A 20011-nucleotide genomic window follows, 5' to 3' on the forward strand; every position below is an offset into this window, starting at 1 on the left:
CTCAGTACTTTGTTGAAGCACCTTTGGCAGCGATTACAGCCTCGTCTTCTTGGGTATGATGCTACAAGCTTGGCACACCTTTATTTAGGGCGTTTCTCCCATTCTTCTCTGTCAGGTTGGATGGAGAGCTATTTTCAGGTCTCTCAGATGTTCGATCAGGTTCAAGGCCTGCCTCTGGCTGGGCCACTCAAGGACATTCAGAGACTTGTCCCGAAGCCACTTCTGCATTGTCTTAGCTGTGTGCTTACGGTTGTTGTCTTATTGGAAGGTGAACCTTCACCCCAGTCTGAGGTCCTGAACGCTCGGTACTTTGCTCGGCTCATCTTTTCCTCGATCCTGACTAGTCTCCCAGTCCCTGCTGGTGAAAAACATCCCCACAGCATAATGCTGCCACCACAATGCTTCACCGTAGGGATGGTGCCAGGTTTCCTCCAGATGGGACGCATTCAGGCCAAATAGTTCAATCTTGGTTTCATTAGACCAATGTTTCTTGTGGCCCGATAGTCCTTTAGGTGCCTTTTGGCAAACTACAAGTGGGCTCTCATGTGTCTTTTAGTGAGGAGTCATCATGTCCAATCAATTGAGCACCTGAGCTCAACAGGATGCACCTGAGTCTTATAGCAAAGGGTCTGAATCCTCATGTATATAAGGTATTTGTTTTAATACATTTGTAAAAACCTGTTTTCGCTTTGTCATTATGGGGTATTGTGTGTAGATTGAAATGATTTAATACATTTTAGAATAAGGATGTAACATAACAAAAAGTGGAAAAAGTCAAGGGGTCTGAATACTTTCATAATACACTGTATACCCATCCTATTGATGTATATATATTTTTTTTAATAAAACAAATATGGTTTCTGAATTTTTTAACACTATTTCAGTTGACCATGTTGACCTAGTTAGTCATTTTTGTTTAGTTTTTTGTTTCTCTGAAAAGTTTTATCCCCACTTTGGATGTTATTACTGAAACATTAAAATACTGTAGAATGAATGTGCCTTAAAACTTCTTACGGCTGAGATCACGTTAACGGGATCGACTTGACAACAGCCAGTGAAAGTGCAGGGCGCCAAATTCAAACAACAGAAATCTCATAACTAAAATTCCTCAAACATACAAGTATTTTACACCATTTTAAAGATAAACTTGTTGTTAATCCCACCACAGTGTCCAATTTCAAAAAAGGCTTTACGACGAAAGCACACCATCTGATTATGTTAGGTCAGTACCTAGACACAGAAAAACACAGCCATTTTTCCAGCCATAGAGAGGAGTCACAAAAAGCAGAAATAGAGATAAAATGAATCACTAACCTTTGATGATCTTCATCAGATGACACTCATAGGACTTCATGTTATGCAATGTTACACAATTCTTATATCCAAAAATCTTAGTTTACATTGGCGGGTTACGTTCAGTAATGTTTTGCCTCCAAAACATCCAGTGATTGCAGAGAGCCACATCAATTTACAGAAATACTCATAATAAACATTGATAAAAGATACAAGTGTTTTCCATTAAACTTTAGATAAACCTCTCCTTAATACAACCGCTGTGTCAGATTTAAAAAAAACTTTACGGGAAATAGCACACCATGCAATAATCTGAGTACGGTGCTCAGACACAAGCCATACAGGTAACCACAATGTTGTGGAGTCAACAGAAGTCAGAAATAGCATTATAAATATTCACTTACCTTTGATGATCTTCATCAGAATGCACTCCCAGGAATCCCAGTTCCACAATAAATGTTTGTTTTGTTCGATAAAGTCCATAATTTATGTCCAAATACCTCCTTTTTGTTCGTGCCTGAGTGAGCTCGTGGCACTCTGCCAGACCCCTGACTCAATCAGCTCTCATTCCCTCATCCTTCACAGTAGAAGCCTGAAACAAGGTTCTAAAGACTGTTGACATCTAGTGGAAGCCTTAGGAAGTGCAATATGACCCCATAGACACTGTATATTGGATAGGCAAACCTACAAACCTCAGATTTCCCACTTACTGGTTGGATTTTTTCTCAGGTTTTTGCCTGCCATATGAGTTCTGTTATACTCACAAACATCATTCAAACAGATTTAGAAACTTCAGAGTGTTTTCTATCCAAATCTAATACTATGCATATCTTAGCTTTTATGGCTGAGTAGCAGGCAGTTTACTCTGGGCACCTTATTCATCAAAGCTACTCATTACTGCCCCCAGCCACAAAAGGTTAAGCCACACACCGACATCATGGCCATATTGGTCTGTCTGCCAACATTTTGAAGAAAATTAGTTAACTAGTTAGTTAATTGTCATGTATGGTTTTGGGACAACAATATACCTTTTTGTGGATGTACAATTATCCATAGGTAGAGCTAGCTGGCCATATGCTAGCTATGGGGATACATTAATGTCCAAAATAAGTCTAAATTGTCAAAGTCACAACTGAAAAAATGTGCTTAGTTTCGGTTATTAACATGATTATTTTGGTTATTGAGTCTTGATTCTTAATCCACTGCATTTCTTTACATTTATTGAAGGAAAAAAACAGTTTAGTATACAGTGGACAAGGTCCTGAGCTTAATCCCTCCCCCCACAAAGACTACACAGTGACACGGTGAACGACAGTGCGCGAAAAGCTTGGTCTGTGAATACAGGAAAATGTGGCCATGGAGCCTGATGGTGAAATGCTGAAAAGACTCTCATATAGACTCATACAACAAGATATAACAGACATGTTCTAATTGTTCTCATGGTTTTCATTTGTTCTTACAGTCACATGTAACTGGCTCGGCTAGAAATTATTTTAAGGACGTTATAAAATTGTTTTGTCACAGTGCTGATCTTAATAAGTTGTCCTTTGTGTTACGACTTCAAATCAAATCAAATGTTATTTGTCACATACACATGGTTAGCAGATGTTAATGCGAGTGTAGCGAAATGCTTGTGCTTCTAGTTCCGACAATGCAGTAATAACCAACAAGTAATTTAGCTAACAATTCCAAAACTACTACCTTATAGACACAAGTGTAAGGGGATAAAGAATATGTACATAAAGATATATGAATGAGTGATGGTACAGAGCGGCATAGGCAAGATACAGTAGATGGTATTGAGTGCAGTATATACATATGAGATGAGTATGTAAACAAAGTGGCATATTTAAAGTGGCTAGTGATACATGTATTACATAAAGATGCAGTAGATGATATAGAGTACAGTATATATATATATATATATATACACATATGAGATGAATAATGTAGGGTATGTAAACATTATATTAGGTAGCATTGTTTAAAGTGGCTAGTGATATATTTTACAGTGGCTAGTGATATATTTTACAGTATTTTACTTGCAGTAAATTGCACTGATTCAATGTTGAAACTTACAAGACATGCAGTCTTCTGTTTATTCAATTCAATGCAACAATTGGACATTGGTTTGTCCTTCCTAATAAATGGGAACAATTCAAGTATTTTATATACATGACAGTTGAAAGGTGAAACCCAAGAAGTCCACATTCTGTAGAGTAAAATCCTGAGGCATCTGGTGCGGGCTTCCACCCACCACAAAATATGGTGATAAGAGGAAGTCTAGTGGCAGGCAGAGCAAGACGAAACTGGGCCGAAATTATGCAAATGATGTCATAAATGAAACATCCAATCTCAATACAGTTTTCTGTTCCCAAAACTACAATGTTACAAACAGTTTTGTAGAATTGATCCTTTGCTAAAGTTTTTTTTAATGACATTGTTTGAAGAAGTGCAGGAGTGAATTTGAATTATGCACACACACACACTTCAGAGAGTAGTCATTCCACAATGGAAATATGCAAATAGATGCTAAAACATGCTTATAGCTCGTGCTTGGCTTTGCCCACCTCCTTGCTTGTTCTGTCCACTGTGCTCCATTGGCTCCCATTGTAAACAACGCTGCTGTCCTGTTTTAGGTTAGTTATCATAATCTTTGGTTGCATGTTGTGGAACTCAAGTACAATAGGCTGTGTATGTTACAGATAGATCAGTGTATGAGGAAACAACCAATGAACTGGACTGTTATTCTCTTTTCAAGTGATAAAAAAAAATATATATATATATATATATATACATACACATACATGTATTTCACCTTTATTTAACCAGGTAGGCCAGTTGAGAACAAGTCCTCATTTACAACTGCGACCTGGCTAAGATAAAGAAAAACAGTGCGGCACAAACAACAACACAGAGTTACACATGGAATAAACAAATGTACAGTCAATAACACAATAGGGGGAAAAAAAGTCTATATACAGTGTGTGCAAATGGCGTGAGGAGGTAAGGCAATAAATAGGCCATAATAGCGAAGCAATTACAATTTAGCAAATTAACACTGGAGTAATATATGTGCAGATGTGCAAGTAGAAATACTGGTGTGCAAAAGAGCAACAAAGTAAATAAAAACAATATGGCGATGAGGTAGGTAGATTGGATGTGCTATTTACAGCTGCAGCTATCGGTTAGCTGCTCAGACAGCTGTTGTTGAGGGAGATATAAGTCTCCAACTTCAGCGATTTTTGCAATTTGTTCCAGTCATTGGCAGCAGAGAACTGGAAGGAAAGGAGGCCAGAGCAAGTGTTGGCTTTGGGGATGACCCGTGAGATATAACTGCTGGAGCGAGTGCTACGGGTGGGTGGTGTTATTGTGACCAGTGACCTGAGATAAGGCATAGCTTTACCTAGCAAAGACTTATAGATGACCTGGAGCCAGTGGGTCTGGAGAAGAATATGTAGCCGAGGGCCAGCCGACGAGAGCATACAGGTCGCAGTGGTGGGTGGTATATGGGGCTTTGGTGTCAAAACGGATGGCACTGTGATAGACTGCATCCAGTTTGCTGAGTAGAGTGTTGGAGGCTATTTTGTAAGCGACATCGCAAAAGTCGAGGATCGGTAGGATAGTCCATTTTACGAGGGTATGTTTGGCGACGTGAGTAAAGGAGGCTTTGTTGCGAAATAGGAAGCCGATTCTAGATTTAATTTTGGATTGGAGATGTTTAATATGAGTCTGGAAGGAGAGTTTACATTCTAGCCAGACACCTAGGTATTGGTAGTTGTCCACATATTCTAAGTCAGAACCGTCCAGAGTAGTGGTGCTAGTCGGGCGGGCGGGTGCGGGCAGCGATCGGTTGAAAAGCATGCATTTAATTTTCATGACAAGTGTTAACATTCCTTCCTCAGTAATGTCACACACACTAGACAAGCATGGGTAGTAAGTTGTAGACACACTATATATCTACATGTCCTAGCCTACGGACACCAAGGTTAAACAAAAATACATTATTTCTAGAGTGGGCTCACTGGTGAGGGGCAGTACTCAATAGAACCAGGTGTCCCCTCTCCGCAACCTCCCACCTAAAAACATGGAGCCTTAAATTTGGCTGAGTCAACACACGGTCCCATGTGGTACACTTCACCTCGCCTCACAAAACAAATAAATTACTTTTTGGCCGTCCCTGACAAGACTGGGCATATTTTGCTGACCAGCTAAATCCGGTGTGTTGCACAAAATAAGCAATGTTGGCTTTTTGATGCGGTGGCTACTAGATCTAATTTCAAACAGCATGGACTAGGACTTAGCCGATGTATTGTAAAGTAAGAGTAATTTCATATGTGTGTGTGTGTGCATGTCTTATTGTTTGCATTACTCTTGAAAGGGTAGGCCTGTGTGTGTATTTATACAGTGCATTCGGAAAGTATTCAGACCCCTGGACCTTTTCCACATTTTGTTAGGTTACAGCCTTATTTTAAAATGGACTAAATAAAACTATTCTCAATCTACACACAATACCCCATACTGACAAAGCAAAAACAGGTTATCAATTTTTGCAAATGATAAAAAATAAATAAAACAGAAATACCTTATTTACAAAAGTATTCAGACCCTTTGCTATGAGACTCGAAATTGAGCTCAGGTGCATCCTGTTTCCATTGATCATCCTTGAGATGTTTCTACAACTTCAATGGAGTCCACCTGTTGTACATTCAATTGATTGGACATGATTTGAAAAAGCACACTGTCTACATAAGAAACAAGATTCTCTGGTCTGATGATACCAATATTGACCTCTTTGGCCTGAATGCCAGGCGTCACATCTGGAGGAAACCTGGCACCATCCCTACAGTGAAGCATGGTGGTGGCAGTATCATGCTGTGGGGGTGTTTTTCAGCGGCAAGCACTGGGAGACTAGTCGGGATCGAGGGAATGATGAATGGAGCAAATTAATGAGAGCTCCCTGATGAAAACCTGCTCCAGGGTGCTCAGGACCTTAGACTGGGGTGAAGGTTCACCTTCCAACAGGACAACGACCCTAAGCACACAGCCAAGACAATGCAAGGGTGGCTTCGGGACAAGTCTCTGAATGATCTGCAGAGAAGAATGGAAGAAACTCCCCAAATACAGGTGTGCCAAGCTTGTAGCGTCATACCCAAGAAGACTCGAGGCTGTAATCGCTGCCAAAGGTGCTTCAACAAAGTACTAAGTCAAGGGTCTGAATACTTATAAAAAAATGTATACATAAAAAATTCTAAAAACCTGATTTTGTTTCATCATTATGGGGTATTATTTGTAGATTGATGAGGAGAAAACTGTTTAATCCATTTTAGAATAAGGCTATAACGTAACAAAATGTGGAAAAAGTGAAGGGGTCTGAATACTTTCCGAATGCACTGTACATGTAAAGCTGTGGGTATTCTTAAAAGGGTATGTGTGTACAGTATAGATGCATATTGCACAGCCATTTGTGAATAGAATATTTCGTAATTATACTATTTCTATGAATTCATGGTGGGCGTTCATTTCAGTTCTAAGTAAATACATGACTGATCCTTTGAGCCTTAAGCTATAAACAAACACTTGAGTGAAAAACAATTCACATAACTAAACAAATTGAAATCTCTCTCACACATACACACACGTCAGCCTGGAGGTGACTGTTTTCTGCAGATGTGTGAGGTAAAAATGACCCCCCCCCCCCCCCCCCCCCCCCCGGGCCAGGTTTCCTCTTGTTTCTCCCCCAACTGAAGGAAGAGAGTCACTATCAATCTCTAGAGCACACTTGTAGTGGCAATGATGCAGAACTAATAGCTTTTAATCCTGACGCAGCTGACAACTTGGATGCCAGCTCTCGCAGACAAAGAGGACCAGAATCAATGCAATGAGAGAGAAAGAGCGAGAAAGGGGAGGGAGAAATAGACAGGAAAAGAGCATGGCCGAGAAGGAAAGCAGAGAGTGAAATAGAAAGACAGTGAGTGTGAAATAGTGGAGGAGTCATGATAGCTTACTTCTGAGAGGGTGGTGGTTGAACTTGGTTGGCCATGAAGCTAAAATATCCCTCAGGTACAGCAATCCTTGAAATGAGCAAGACCTTATCTTTAGTATTTACACCACACATCAGTATTAAAGGTATGTTTCAACACTACCCGCTCAGCTATTTCATAGCAAGAGTGAATGTGTGCCCAGAGAAAAGGAGGTTGGACACACAAACAAACAAATGGGGTTCCATACTTCATAATCACCGGGCCATCACCGGACTACATGTTCCACACCGCGTTCCACAATCAGCCTTTATCGATTCAGACAGGCGGGGCGGGAACCTAGCACTAGCTCTTACACTGAGCCAGACTGGGAGAAATGGCCCAAAGTGGGAAAAAGGAGCATGTCAACCCAATGCAGTGCAATTATGGCTTTTAATGAACGCCACAGGAACGCTCAGTCGCAAGGTAATTGGGAAATTAAGCCTAATTGCTCGTCAGGCAGAGTGGATTCACCTCTCGCTGGTTTTCGAGGCAGAGATAACCCTCGCCTCTCGTCGCCAATAACAAAGCCTCATAAGAGGGATTGATTGTCACCTCTGCATTGTTTTCAACTTTTTCGACAAGAGAGAAAGTCCATTAAAACAATCCATCCATTAAAACAAACACCTCAGGTTTTGTTCTGTTTGGAAATGTCTGGTGAGTTGAGGGTTCAACGTTATAAAGTGTGAGATCACAGGTTGCATTGGCAGCACTGCTCTTACACGTACCCAAAAAGTCTCTAGAATACTTAACTTTAATAATCCTGACAAATACACTCTGCCTGAACAAAACAAATCAGCAACCTCTTAATACAGACAACTAAACCATAAACCTGATAAATATACTGTCTAAAACTACTAATGATGAATTGCTCAACACAAACTACTAAAACGTAGCCTAAACCTAATTTTGTTAACAAGACTGCCTTATTCCAGACCATAGGTTGCCCTTCATTCAACTGGATAAGAGGACTGCTGAAACTGAGCAGTGATTTAGACTAGGCAGGATAGTTGCAGTGAAGATCTGGAGCTCCATAACAGAGAAACATTCATGTTGCCAACTAAACTAGCCTTTATGATCCATCTTCAGCTCTGGAAGGGATTGAAAAACAACTACTCACTCAGAATATGATTACAAAAAAACAAATGGTACTGTTTAAATTATATTTAAAACACCTACACATACTGTATTTCTGAATTTTTATTGTGTCAGTACATACAGTCAAATGGATTGGAAGAATAAAAAAGTGAAAAGGAAATGATTCCAAACTGGGAAAATAGGCTTAATTCCAGTTTAATCAGCTCAAAGTTTCACTACTGTAATGTGAAACACCAAAGACTGAAGCAGAGTACAGGCTTAGTTAACCATGGTGGGCAGCCAAAAATAAGACACCCACAAGGCTGCTACACAATAATACTACTGCCTACCCACCTCTGCATAGGTCAGGGAGATAGAGAGGGAGGGAGAGAAATTGGAGAGAAGAGAAGGTGGGAGAGAGGCCAGGAGGGAGTGAGAAAGGGGGACGTTGAATGAGAGAGAGGGAGGACTTACGGGGGAAAAAAACAAACTGCGAAAACGGGACAAATCAAATGAGCGCTTTAATTTTCATCAGCGTTTAGCCTTCGGCCCGGGATCTGTCGGGGATAAGTGATGACAGCAGGCTTTTCGGCAGCCCACTCTGGAATGCCGCCGCACTCCGGACCCGGTTCCCAGGGAAGAGAGGGAGAAAATGTATAATTATCATCACGGATAACACCAACAGGGAGCAATTCATCATCACTCCCCTTTCACCCGACTGCGTGTCAGCACGCCACGTGGCTCGACCAGATACTATTATACAGCAGGGGGAGGGGGGGGGGGGGGGAGTGTGAAAGCAAGGGGGACAGGGGGAGTGGAAGGGGGGAAGGGAGGGAGGGCTAATATGCTTTTGATGGGGTTTATCCAGGCGTGGAGTCTTCCTCCACAGCTAACTCAAGGGAGGGTTAGTGTTAATGTGCCCCTCCTCATCCTCCTCCTCCTCTCCTCTCTCCCCTCCACCCAGGCCCCAGTCAGTGCACTGCTTGCTGTGTTGTGCAGGCCACAGCGCACCTACCTCCCAACTCTACTCTCAGGCCTGCTCCCTTCTCCCACTGTTCCGCCGCAGTGCCTGCTAACACACACACACACAGTAGTTTAACCACATCGTGAGCGAGAGGTTGTGAGGCTTAGGGTGTGGGGTCCACAATATAAATTACATGGGGAAGAGAGCAAGAAATGTGTGATTCCAGTGGCTCTCACACAAGCACTCAAATTCTGAAGTGAGTATCGAGGAGAATGAGCAGTTTCCATGGGTTTGCTTCCTGCTTTAATTTTTGCTTGTAAGCAGGAATCAGGAGGATAGAATTATGGTCATATTTGCCAAATGGAGGGTGAGGGAGAGCTTTGTAGATGTCTCTGTGTGTGGAGTAAAGGTGGTCTTGAGTTTTTTTCCCCCTCTGGTTGCATATTTAACATGCTGGTAGAAATTAGGTAAAACGGATTTAAGATTCCCTACATTGAAGTCCCTGGCCACTAGGAGCGCCGCCTTACCACTTTCCTGTTAGTTTATGGCCGTATACAGATCATTGAGTGCGATCTTAGTGCCAGTGTCGGTTTGTGGTGGTAAATAGATAGCTACAAAGAATATAGATAACTTTCTAGGTAGATAGTGTGGTCTACAGCTATCATGAGATACCCTACCTTAGGCGAGCAAAACCTTGAGACTTCCTTAGATATCGTGCACCAGCTGTTGTTCACAAATATACATAGAACGCCACCCCTTGTCTTACCAGAGGCTGCTGTTCTATCGTGCCGGTACAGTGTATAACCCGCCAGAGGCATGTTTATTCATGTTGCCGTTCAGCAATGACTCTGTGAAATACAAGATTTTACCGTTTTTAATGTCCCATTTGTAGGATATAAGTGCTTTTAGATTGTCCATTTTATTATCCAGCGATTTTACGTTGGCTAATAGTGCGTTGGCAAAGGCAGATTAGACACTCTTTGCCTCATCCTCACAAGGCACCCCGATCTCTTTCCGCAAAACCTCCGGTCTTTCTCCTGCGAAAGACGGGGATCGGGGCCTGTTCGGGTGTCTGGAGTAAATCCCTCTAGTCCGACTCATTAAGGAAAAATGTATTGTCCAATTCAAGGTGAGTAGTCGCTCTTCTGATGTCCAGAAACTCTTTCCTGTAATAAGAGACGGTAGCAGCAACATTAAACTGGGATGGTCAGGTGTTCCACTATAACTTTCATAGGAAATCAAGAGGGGCTGCAATTTTGGGTGATATTTTTTTTAGCTGCTATATGCAATTTAGATTACCACTCAACAATTTCTGTTCGACAGATCATTGCGAAGAACTACTTTTCTTCAGAAATACAGTGCATTTGGAAAGTACTCAGACCCTTTGACTGTTCCACATTTTGTTATGTTAAAGCCTTATTCGAAAATGTATAAAATTGTTTTTTTTCCCGCATCATCAATCAACACACAATACCCAATAATGACAAAGTAAAAACAGGTTTTACAATTTTTGCAAATTTATGAATAATTAAAAACTGAAATATCACAAGTACTTTACTCAGGACTTTGTAGAAGCACCTGTGGCAGGGGTTACAGCTTTGAGTCTTTTTGGGTAAGACACTACAAGCTTGGCACACCTGCATTTGGGGAGTTTCTCCCATTCTTCTCTGCAGATCCTCTGAAGCTCTGCCGGGTTGGATGGGGAGCGTCGCTGCATAGCGATTTTCAGGTCTCTCCAGAGATGTTAGATCGGGTTCAAGTCCGTGGCTGGGCCACTCAAGAACATTCAGAGACTCGTCCCGAAGCCACTCCTGCATTGTCTTGGCTGTGTGCTTAGGGTCGTTGTCTTGGTGAATCTTTGCCACAGTCTAAGGTCCTGAGCACTCTGGAGAAAATGTTCATCAAGGATCTCTCAGTACTTTGCTCTGTTCAAATTTCCCTCGATCCTGACTAGTCTCCCAGTCTCTGCTGCTAAAAAACATGCTGCTTCACCGTAGGGATGGTGCCAGGTTTCCTCCAGATGGGATGCTTGGAATTCAGGACAAAGAGTTAAATTCTGATTTCATCAGACCAGAGAATCTTATTGCTCATGGTCTGAGAGTCCTTTAGGAGCCTTTTGGCAAACTCCAAGCAGGCTGTCATGTGCCTTTTACTGAGGAGTGGCTTCCGTCTGGCCACTCTACCATAAAGGCCTGATTGGTGTAGTGCTGCAGAGAAGGTTCTCCCATGTCCACAGAGGAACACTTCTAGGAAGAGTCTTGGTGGTTCCAAACTTCATCCATTAAAGAATGATGGAGGCCACTGTGTTCTTGGGGACCTTCAATGCTGCATAATTTGTTGGTACCTTTCCCCAGATCTGTGCCTCAACACAATCCTGTCTAGGAGCTCTACGGACAATTCCTTCGACCTCATGGCTTGGTTTTTGCTTTGACATGCACTGTCAATTATCCCGAACCCCCAGAAATCTATTTATTATAGATGGTGATAGATATTATAGATATTATAGAGGCCTAAAAGTTCTGATGACCTCGAATGAGTTCCACAAAGTTGTCAGTGACACTCAAATCACAGAGAAAGATGAATTATGATTAGTGCCTCCCGTAAAAGGTGTTGTTGATGTAATTAAAATCAATCTTCAAATTTTTATTTTTCCTGTAAAAATGAGGGAAAGCTAGCTCTTACAGTGCCTTCAGAAAGTATTCACACCCCTTGACTTTTTCCACATTTCGTTGTGTTACAGCCTGAATTGAAAATATATTACCTTTATATTTTGTGTCACTGGCCTACACACAATACTCCATAATGTCAAAGTGGAATTATGTTTTTAGACATTTTTATAAATGAATTAAACAGTTAAAGCCGAAAAGTCTTAAGTCAATAAGCATTTAACCCCTTTTTTATGGCAAGCCTAAATAAGTTCAGAGGAAAATATTTGCTTAAAATGTCACATAATACAATGGCTGGACACTCTCTGTGTGCAATGCTAATGGTTGACATGATTTTTGAATGACCATCTCATTTCTCACACATCTAGATAATTGTAAGGTCCCTCAGTCAGGCAGTGAATTTCAAACACAGATACAACCACAAAGACCAGGGAGGTTTTCCAATGCCTCGTAAAGGGCACTGAGGATGGACCAACAACTTCCTCCTTCACTCTGTCATTTATGTTAGTTTGGAGTAGCTACAATGTTGTTGATCCAAAACCTGTTTGAAAAAAATGTGGCAAAGAAATTAACTTCATGTCCTGAATACAAAGCTTTATGCTTGGGGCAAATCCAACAACACGTCACTGAGTACCACGCTTCATATTTTCAAGCATGGTGGTGGCTGCATCATGTTATGGGTATGCTTGTCATCGGCATGGACTTGGGAGTAAAAATAATAAAAAACGGAATAGAGCTTCGCACAGGCAAAATCCTAGAGGATAACTTGGTTCAGTCTGCTATTCAACAGACAGAGACAAATTAACTTTTCAGCAGGACAATAACCTAAAAAACACGACCAAGTATACACTGTAGTTGCTTAACAAGACAACATTGAATGTTCCGGAGTGGACTAGTTACAGTTTGGACTTAAAGGGGTTGACAATCTATGGCTGTCTAGCAATGATCAACAATCAACTTAAGAGCTTGAAGAATTAAAAAAATAATGCTCAAATATTTCACATTCCTGGTGTGCAAAGCAATTAGCGACTTACTCAGAAAGACTCACAGCAGTAATCACTGCCAAAGGTGATTCTAGCATATACTGCATCACTGCCAGTATTGCATCACTGCCAGTATTGCATCGCTCCCTAGTACGGCAATTGCTCGGCCTCTGACCGCAAGGCACTACAGAGGGTAGTGCGTACGGCCCAGTACATCACTGGGGCTAAGCTGCCTGCCATCCAGGACCTCTACACCAGGCGGTGTCAGAGGAAAGCCCTAAAAATTGTCATAGACCCCAGCCATAGACTGTTCTCTCTGCTAACGCATGGCAAGCGGTACCCCAGTGATGTACTGGGCTGTACGCACTACCCTCTGTAGTGCCTTGTGGTCAGAGGCCGAGCAATTGCCGTACTAGGGAGTGATGCAAATACTGGCAGTGATGCAATACTGGCAGTGATGCAGTATATGCTAGAATCAAGGACCATATCACCTCCACCCTACCTGACACACTAGACCCACTCCAATTTGCTTAACGCCCAAATAGGTCCACAGACGATGCAATCTCAACCACACTGCACACTGCCCTAACCCATCTGGACAAGAGGAATACCTATGTGAGAATGCTGTTCATTCGACTACAGCTCGGCATTTAACACCATAGTGCCCTCCAAGCTCGTCATCAAGCTCGAGACCCTGGGTCTCGACCCCGCCCTGTGCAACTGGGTACTGGACTTCCTGACGGCCGCCCCCAGGTGGTGAGGGTAGGCAACAACATTTCCACCCCGCTGATCCTCAACACTGGGGCCCCACAAGGGTGCGTTCTGAGCCCTCTCCGGTACTCCCTGTTCACCCACGACTGCGTGGCCACGCACGCCTCCAACTCAATCATCAAGTTTGCGGACGACACAACAGTGGTAGGCTTGATTACCAACAATGACGAGACGGCCTACAGGGAGGAGGTGAGGGCCCTCGGAGTGTGGTGTCAGGAAAATAACCTCACACTCAACGTCAACAAAACTAAGGAGATGATTGTGGACTTCAGGAAACAGCAGAGGGAACACCCCCCTATCCACATCGATGGAACAGTAGTGGAGAGGGTAGCAAGTTTTAAGTTCCTTGGCATACACATCACAGACAAACTGAATTGGTCCACTCACACAGACAGCATCGTGAAGAAGGCGCAGCAGCGCCTCTTCAACCTCAGGAGGCTGAAGAAATTAGGCTTGTCACCAAAAGCACTCACAAACTTCTACAGATGCACAATCGAGAGCATCCTGGCGGGCTGTATCACCGCCTGGTATGGCAACTGCACCGCCCTCAACCGTAAGGCTCTCCAGAGGGTAGTGAGGTCTGCACAACGCATCACCGGGGGCAAACTACCTGCCCTCCCTGACACCTACACCACCCGATGCTACAGGAAGGCCATAAAGATCATCAAGGACATCAACCACCCGAGCCACTGCCTGTTCACCCTGCTGTCATCCAGAAGGCGAGGTCAGTACAGGTGCATCAAAGCTGGGACCGAGAGACTGAAAAACAGCTTCTATCTCAAGGCCATCAGACTGTTAAACAGCCACCACTAACATTGAGTGGCTGCTGCCAACACACTGTCAATGACACTGACTCAACTCCAGCCACTTTAATAATGGGAATTGATGGGAAATGATGTAAATATATCACTAGCCACTTTAAACAATGCTACCTTATATAATGTTACTTACCCTACATTATTCATCTCATATGCATACGTATATACTGTACTCTATATCATCGACTGCATCCTTATGTAATACATGTATCACTAGCCACTTTAACTATGCCACTTTGTTTACATACTCATCTCATATGTTATACTGTACTCGATATCATCTACTGTATCTTGCCTATGCTGCTCTGTACCATCACTCATTCATATATCCTTATGTACATATTCCTTATCCCCTTACACTGTGTATAAGACAGTAGTTTTTTTGGAATTGTTAGTTAGATTACTTGTTCGTTATTACTGCATTGTCGGAACTAGAAGCACAAGCATTTCGCTACACTCGCATTAACATCTGCTAACCATGTGTATGTGACAAATACAATTTGATTTGATTTGATTTGACCTAGGTGTCTGGTTAGACTGCACACGCTACTTCCAGCCTCACATCATGAAATCTAGAATCGGCTTCCTATTTCGCAACAAAGCATCCTTCACTCATGCTGCCAAACATTCTCTCGTAAAACTGACTATCCTGCCGATCCTTGACTTTGCCGATGTCATTTACAAAATAGCCTCCAACACTCTATGCAGCAAATGAGATGCAGTCTATCACATTGCCATCCGTTTTGTCACCAAAGCCCCATATTCTACCACCAATGCGACCTGTATGCTCTCGTTGGCTGGCCCTCGCTTCATATTCTTCACCAAACCCACTGGCTCCAGGTCATCTATAAGTCTTTGCTAGGTAAAACCCTGCCTTAGCTCACTGGTCACCATAGCAGCACCCACCCGTAGCACATGCTCCAGCAGGTATATTTCACTGGTCATCCCCAAAGCCAATTCTTCCTTTGGCCACCTTTCCTTCCAGTTCTCTGCTGCCAATGACTGGAAGGAATTTCAAAAATCACTGAAGCTGGAGACTCAATCTCCCCCACTAACTTTAAGCACCAGCTGTCAGAGCAGCTCACAGATTACTGCACCTGTACATAGCCCATCTGTAAATAGCCCATCCAACTACCTCATCCCCATACTGGTATTTATTTGCTCCTTTGCACCCCAGTATCTCAACTTGCACATTAATCTTCTGCACATCTATCACGCCAGTGTTTAATTGCTAATTTGTAATTATTTAGCCACTATGGCCTATTTATTGCCTTCTCACCTCTATATGCACACACTGTATATAGACTTTTCTCTCTATTATGTTATTGACTGTATGTTTGTTTATTCCATGTTTATGCCAAATCTACACTGGAGTTGCATACCAAGAAGACAGTGTAGGTTCCTGAGTGGCTGAGTTACAGCTGTGACTTAAATCCGCTTGAAAATCTATTGCACGACCTGAAAATGGTTGTCTTGCAACGATCAACAACCAATTTGACACAGCTTGAAGAATTTTGTATAGAATAATGTGCAAATGTTTCACAATCCAGGTGTGAACGTCTTAGAGACTTACCCAGATAGACCCGCAGCTGTAATCACTGCAAAAGGTGATTCTAACATGTATTGACTCATGGGGTTGAATACTTATCCAATCAAGATATATTTGTGTTCTATTTTTCATGAATCTTTTACAAATGTCAGAATTTTTCTTCCACTTTGACAGAGTATTTTGTGTAGATCGTTGACAAAAAATGAAAATTAAATCAATTTTAATCCCACTTTGCAACACAACAAAAAGTCAAGTGGTGTGAATACTTTCTGAAGGCACTGTATGCAATCATTAATTACTTAAAGAACCCATCTTTACAGGAAATAATTTTAGAGCAGGGTTTGAGGATGAGACTTGGGGATCTGTGCTATATAGCAAGAGAACATTCTATTTTGGCGCTAGAAACAGCCTAATAAAAGTCAAGGTAATTCACGGTATCCACTGGTCCAGGGCTAAACCTGGAAGAAAATTCTCAGATTTTGATCTTACATGTGTTTGAAGTAAAATAGAACTAGCCAAACTATTTCCGGATTTCATTTTCTGGAATGTAATATTTAAATGTTTCTCTGATATACACTAACTGGACAAAACATTAGGAACACCTGCTCTTTCCATGACATACTGACCAGGTGAATCCAGGTGAAAGCTATGATTCCTTATTGATGTCACTTGTTAAATCCACTTCAATCAGTGTAGATGAAGGGGAGGAAACAGTTTAAATAAGGATTTTTAAGCTGACACAGCTGATACATAGATTGTGTATGTATGCCGAGACAACTGAGACATGGATTGTGTAGGTGTGCCATTCAGAGGGTGAATGGGGGAGACAAAATATTTAAGTCTCTTTGAACGGGGTATGGTAGTAGGTGCCAGGCGTACCGGTTTGATTAAGAACTGAAACGCTACTGGATTTTTCACGCTCAACTGTTTCCCATGTGTTTTAAGAATGGTCCCACCCAAAGGACATCCAGGCAATTTGACAACTGTGGGAAGCAGTGGAGTCAACATGGGCCAGCACCCCTATGGAATGCTTTCAACACCTTGTAGAGTCCAAATGTAGAGATATAGAGCTCTCTAAACTTAGAGAAAAGGTAATTCAGTACATGTGTTTTTTGGTTGATTATATTGTATATATCGTGTAGTCTAATTGTGTGAGAGGGTGTGGGAAACTAAATAGTAGATACTCCATGTGAAATCATACAAGCAGAAATTCATAATTAGTAAGGTGGGAAAAACATCAGATGTGATTTTAAGTAGAACTCTGAGGCCCTGAATTCCTGCCCAGTTAAAAACTCTGCACACAACAGGGGCGACTGTAAACTCAGTAACACACAGGGGGTTATGTTATGGGGGCTGCACCTAGGGGGTAAGGTGTTTGGTGTGACAGTCACCTGGTGGACAATGAGTGATGCTGACAAATAACCAGGGATGGGAGTTTAATAATTTTGCTCTTAATGTGCTCCAAAATGTCCCTGAAATTTCGGAGAGCACCTTCTGTCTGACTGGAAGGCCACTTTTTCCATTCAATTTAAATTTGATGGAGAGCAGGTGAAAGACGAATCAAACAGAAGTGAGTTTCCATCAACCTCTTCAGCAGTGAGAGACACTGGTGTTAGAATGAATAAAACAATATAGGTAACCCTTCTCTTTCCAAACCAGATCTTTGAGGCTTTTGAAGTTAGGGATAGTTTTGGGGCATCTTATGTTAATTTCCCCCCCCCCCGAATCAACTATGGAATATAATGCATCACATTCTTTTTTTCACAGCAACCAGGGCAATACTCTAGTGGATATTATCAGCAAAGAATGGCCTTAGGAGTAATACAAGTCTTAAAACTAGTCTAAAGTAACTAGTCTTAAAAGGTTAAATAAATACTATTTTATCTCACCAAGGGAAAATTGGTTATTTGGACTATAAGCTACTACATAGATATTGAATCACAAGTCTGAATTAAATTAAAGTTTAAAAATACAAAAATAAAAACAAGACAACCCCTTGAGATAAAATCCTTCTGACTACAAAACAATGCAAAACCTTTAAAGCCTGACCCATGCTTTTTGACAGAGGTTTTCTGGGTCTACATATACAGGGAAAGGAGGAGTGATAAGAGTAAAAAAAAAGGGGGGGGGGGGGGCAGAGGGAGGGAGAGGGGGGGGTATTTGTCTTCTGTGTGCGCGGCGCAGACGCAGGGGTTGTGCTGTTCATTTAATGCAAGGTTAGGCAGGCATCGCTGATGAATGGACTGTCGACAGGAGAACAAAAGCAGGCGCTCCATCACAGCGGACGAACGCTCTCGCTGATGCACATGCAAATACACGCGCACACGCGGTCCATTCTCTCCCTCACACATGTGGTCCACACGCAGGGTAGTAGTTACCAATAGTAAAATATCTAGGATTAAGCACCTCTAAAATCCTAACTTTAGCCCATAAGGGGGAAAACACAAAACTGACCAGTATCTATGGGAAATTTCATCCAAATCCCACAGTCTGCCACTATCCACAATACCCCTGTGAAATACTAGTCAAACACAGAGACCCAAGAGCCCCCCCTTAACCTGTCATCAGAGATTTCGTTAATTGTAAAATTTTCAGTCAAATGTTCAGTCACACAAAGCACTACAAAGTGAGATGTATAATTTCTCATTGCACCAGGCAATCCACACACCAAGAAATGGAACAAATAAAAAAGGTGGATATTTTTAAATTATGGGGCAGAGAGAATTTTAAAAAAAGAAGATGTTTACAAATTCCATTAGATCCACAGGGCCGACAGAGCAGAGGCAGATAATAACCAGCTATTGATTCACTTTTAAAATAGTGGAGAGAGACACTGGTGCCACACTGCACAATGCTCTCAAAATACAATGGGCCACCAAAGACAAATCACTTGCCAGAGTCCACCAGGGCTATTTCTGCTCTATATGTTCTCTGTGTGCAATTCGCAAAATGGCACCCTATTCCCTTCATAGCGCAACGCCTTGACCAGAGCTCTATGCCGATCAGTCTGAGAACTTCCCAGAGGGGGAGACATGGTGACGAGCCGCAGTGTGAGTGCCTGCCAGCACAGCATAGAATAGACTAGATGATAGGTGGATGATAGTTCACCGTACAGAGTGAACTATCATCCACCCCCTGCCTATTGCCTAAGATTGGTTACGGAGAAGATTTAAACAAGGGGTCTCTGATTATGGTCTTGAAAGCGACTGGAAGTGTGGGCTTTTGCTGCACTAAGGCAAATGTAAAAAAAATAATAATAATAATCTACTAATCACAGTTATCACCAAAAGACTAGTTTTATCAGGTGTGTTAGAGCTTTTTCTGCCCCCCTCCCACAACCCCATACACACAAAGCTTGTTGAGAGGCTCAGGGTCAGCCACATTGCAGTACACCTCAATGTAGAGCAATTTGGGTTTTAGTGCACAACGACAGTGGTTTGTACTTGGGATAAGAGACAGCACTTCCCAGTAGGAATGAAATGGCGCAAAAAAAATTTTTATGGGGAGGTACTACCTGAAATTGTCCCATAAGAGCGCTCAATTTCTGCTGCAAAATGCCAAGTTGAACATAACCCAAATGTCCACCACCCAATCTGTAGTTTTGACCTCATTAGAAATTGGAGAAGGCACCAAAATGTGCATATTTAACAAAGATTAAATATGCATTAAATGTTTATATTCAATGTACAGAAAGAACACATCACATAAGTAACACGATCTCCCTGGTATGACAAACTCCTTTCATACGCGACGCAACAATGCATATAATCAGCCACACCTGGGGATCAGGAAGATTTTCTATCAATCACACTAGTGTACCACCCACCTGACCCTTCCAAGCCAATTAGTTGGCCCCATTTATCACCACAC

At 42.1% G+C, this 20011-nt stretch overlaps 1 pseudogene; it reads right to left on the minus strand.

Annotated features, from left to right (window-relative positions):
- Nucleotides 1-20011, minus strand: part of LOC109895301 (protein arginine N-methyltransferase 3-like) — a 114249-nt pseudogene that overhangs the window by 25602 nt on the left and 68636 nt on the right.

This window comes from Oncorhynchus kisutch, linkage group LG8 (genome assembly GCF_002021735.2).
Source record: "Oncorhynchus kisutch isolate 150728-3 linkage group LG8, Okis_V2, whole genome shotgun sequence".
Lineage (NCBI taxonomy): Eukaryota > Metazoa > Chordata > Actinopteri > Salmoniformes > Salmonidae > Oncorhynchus > Oncorhynchus kisutch.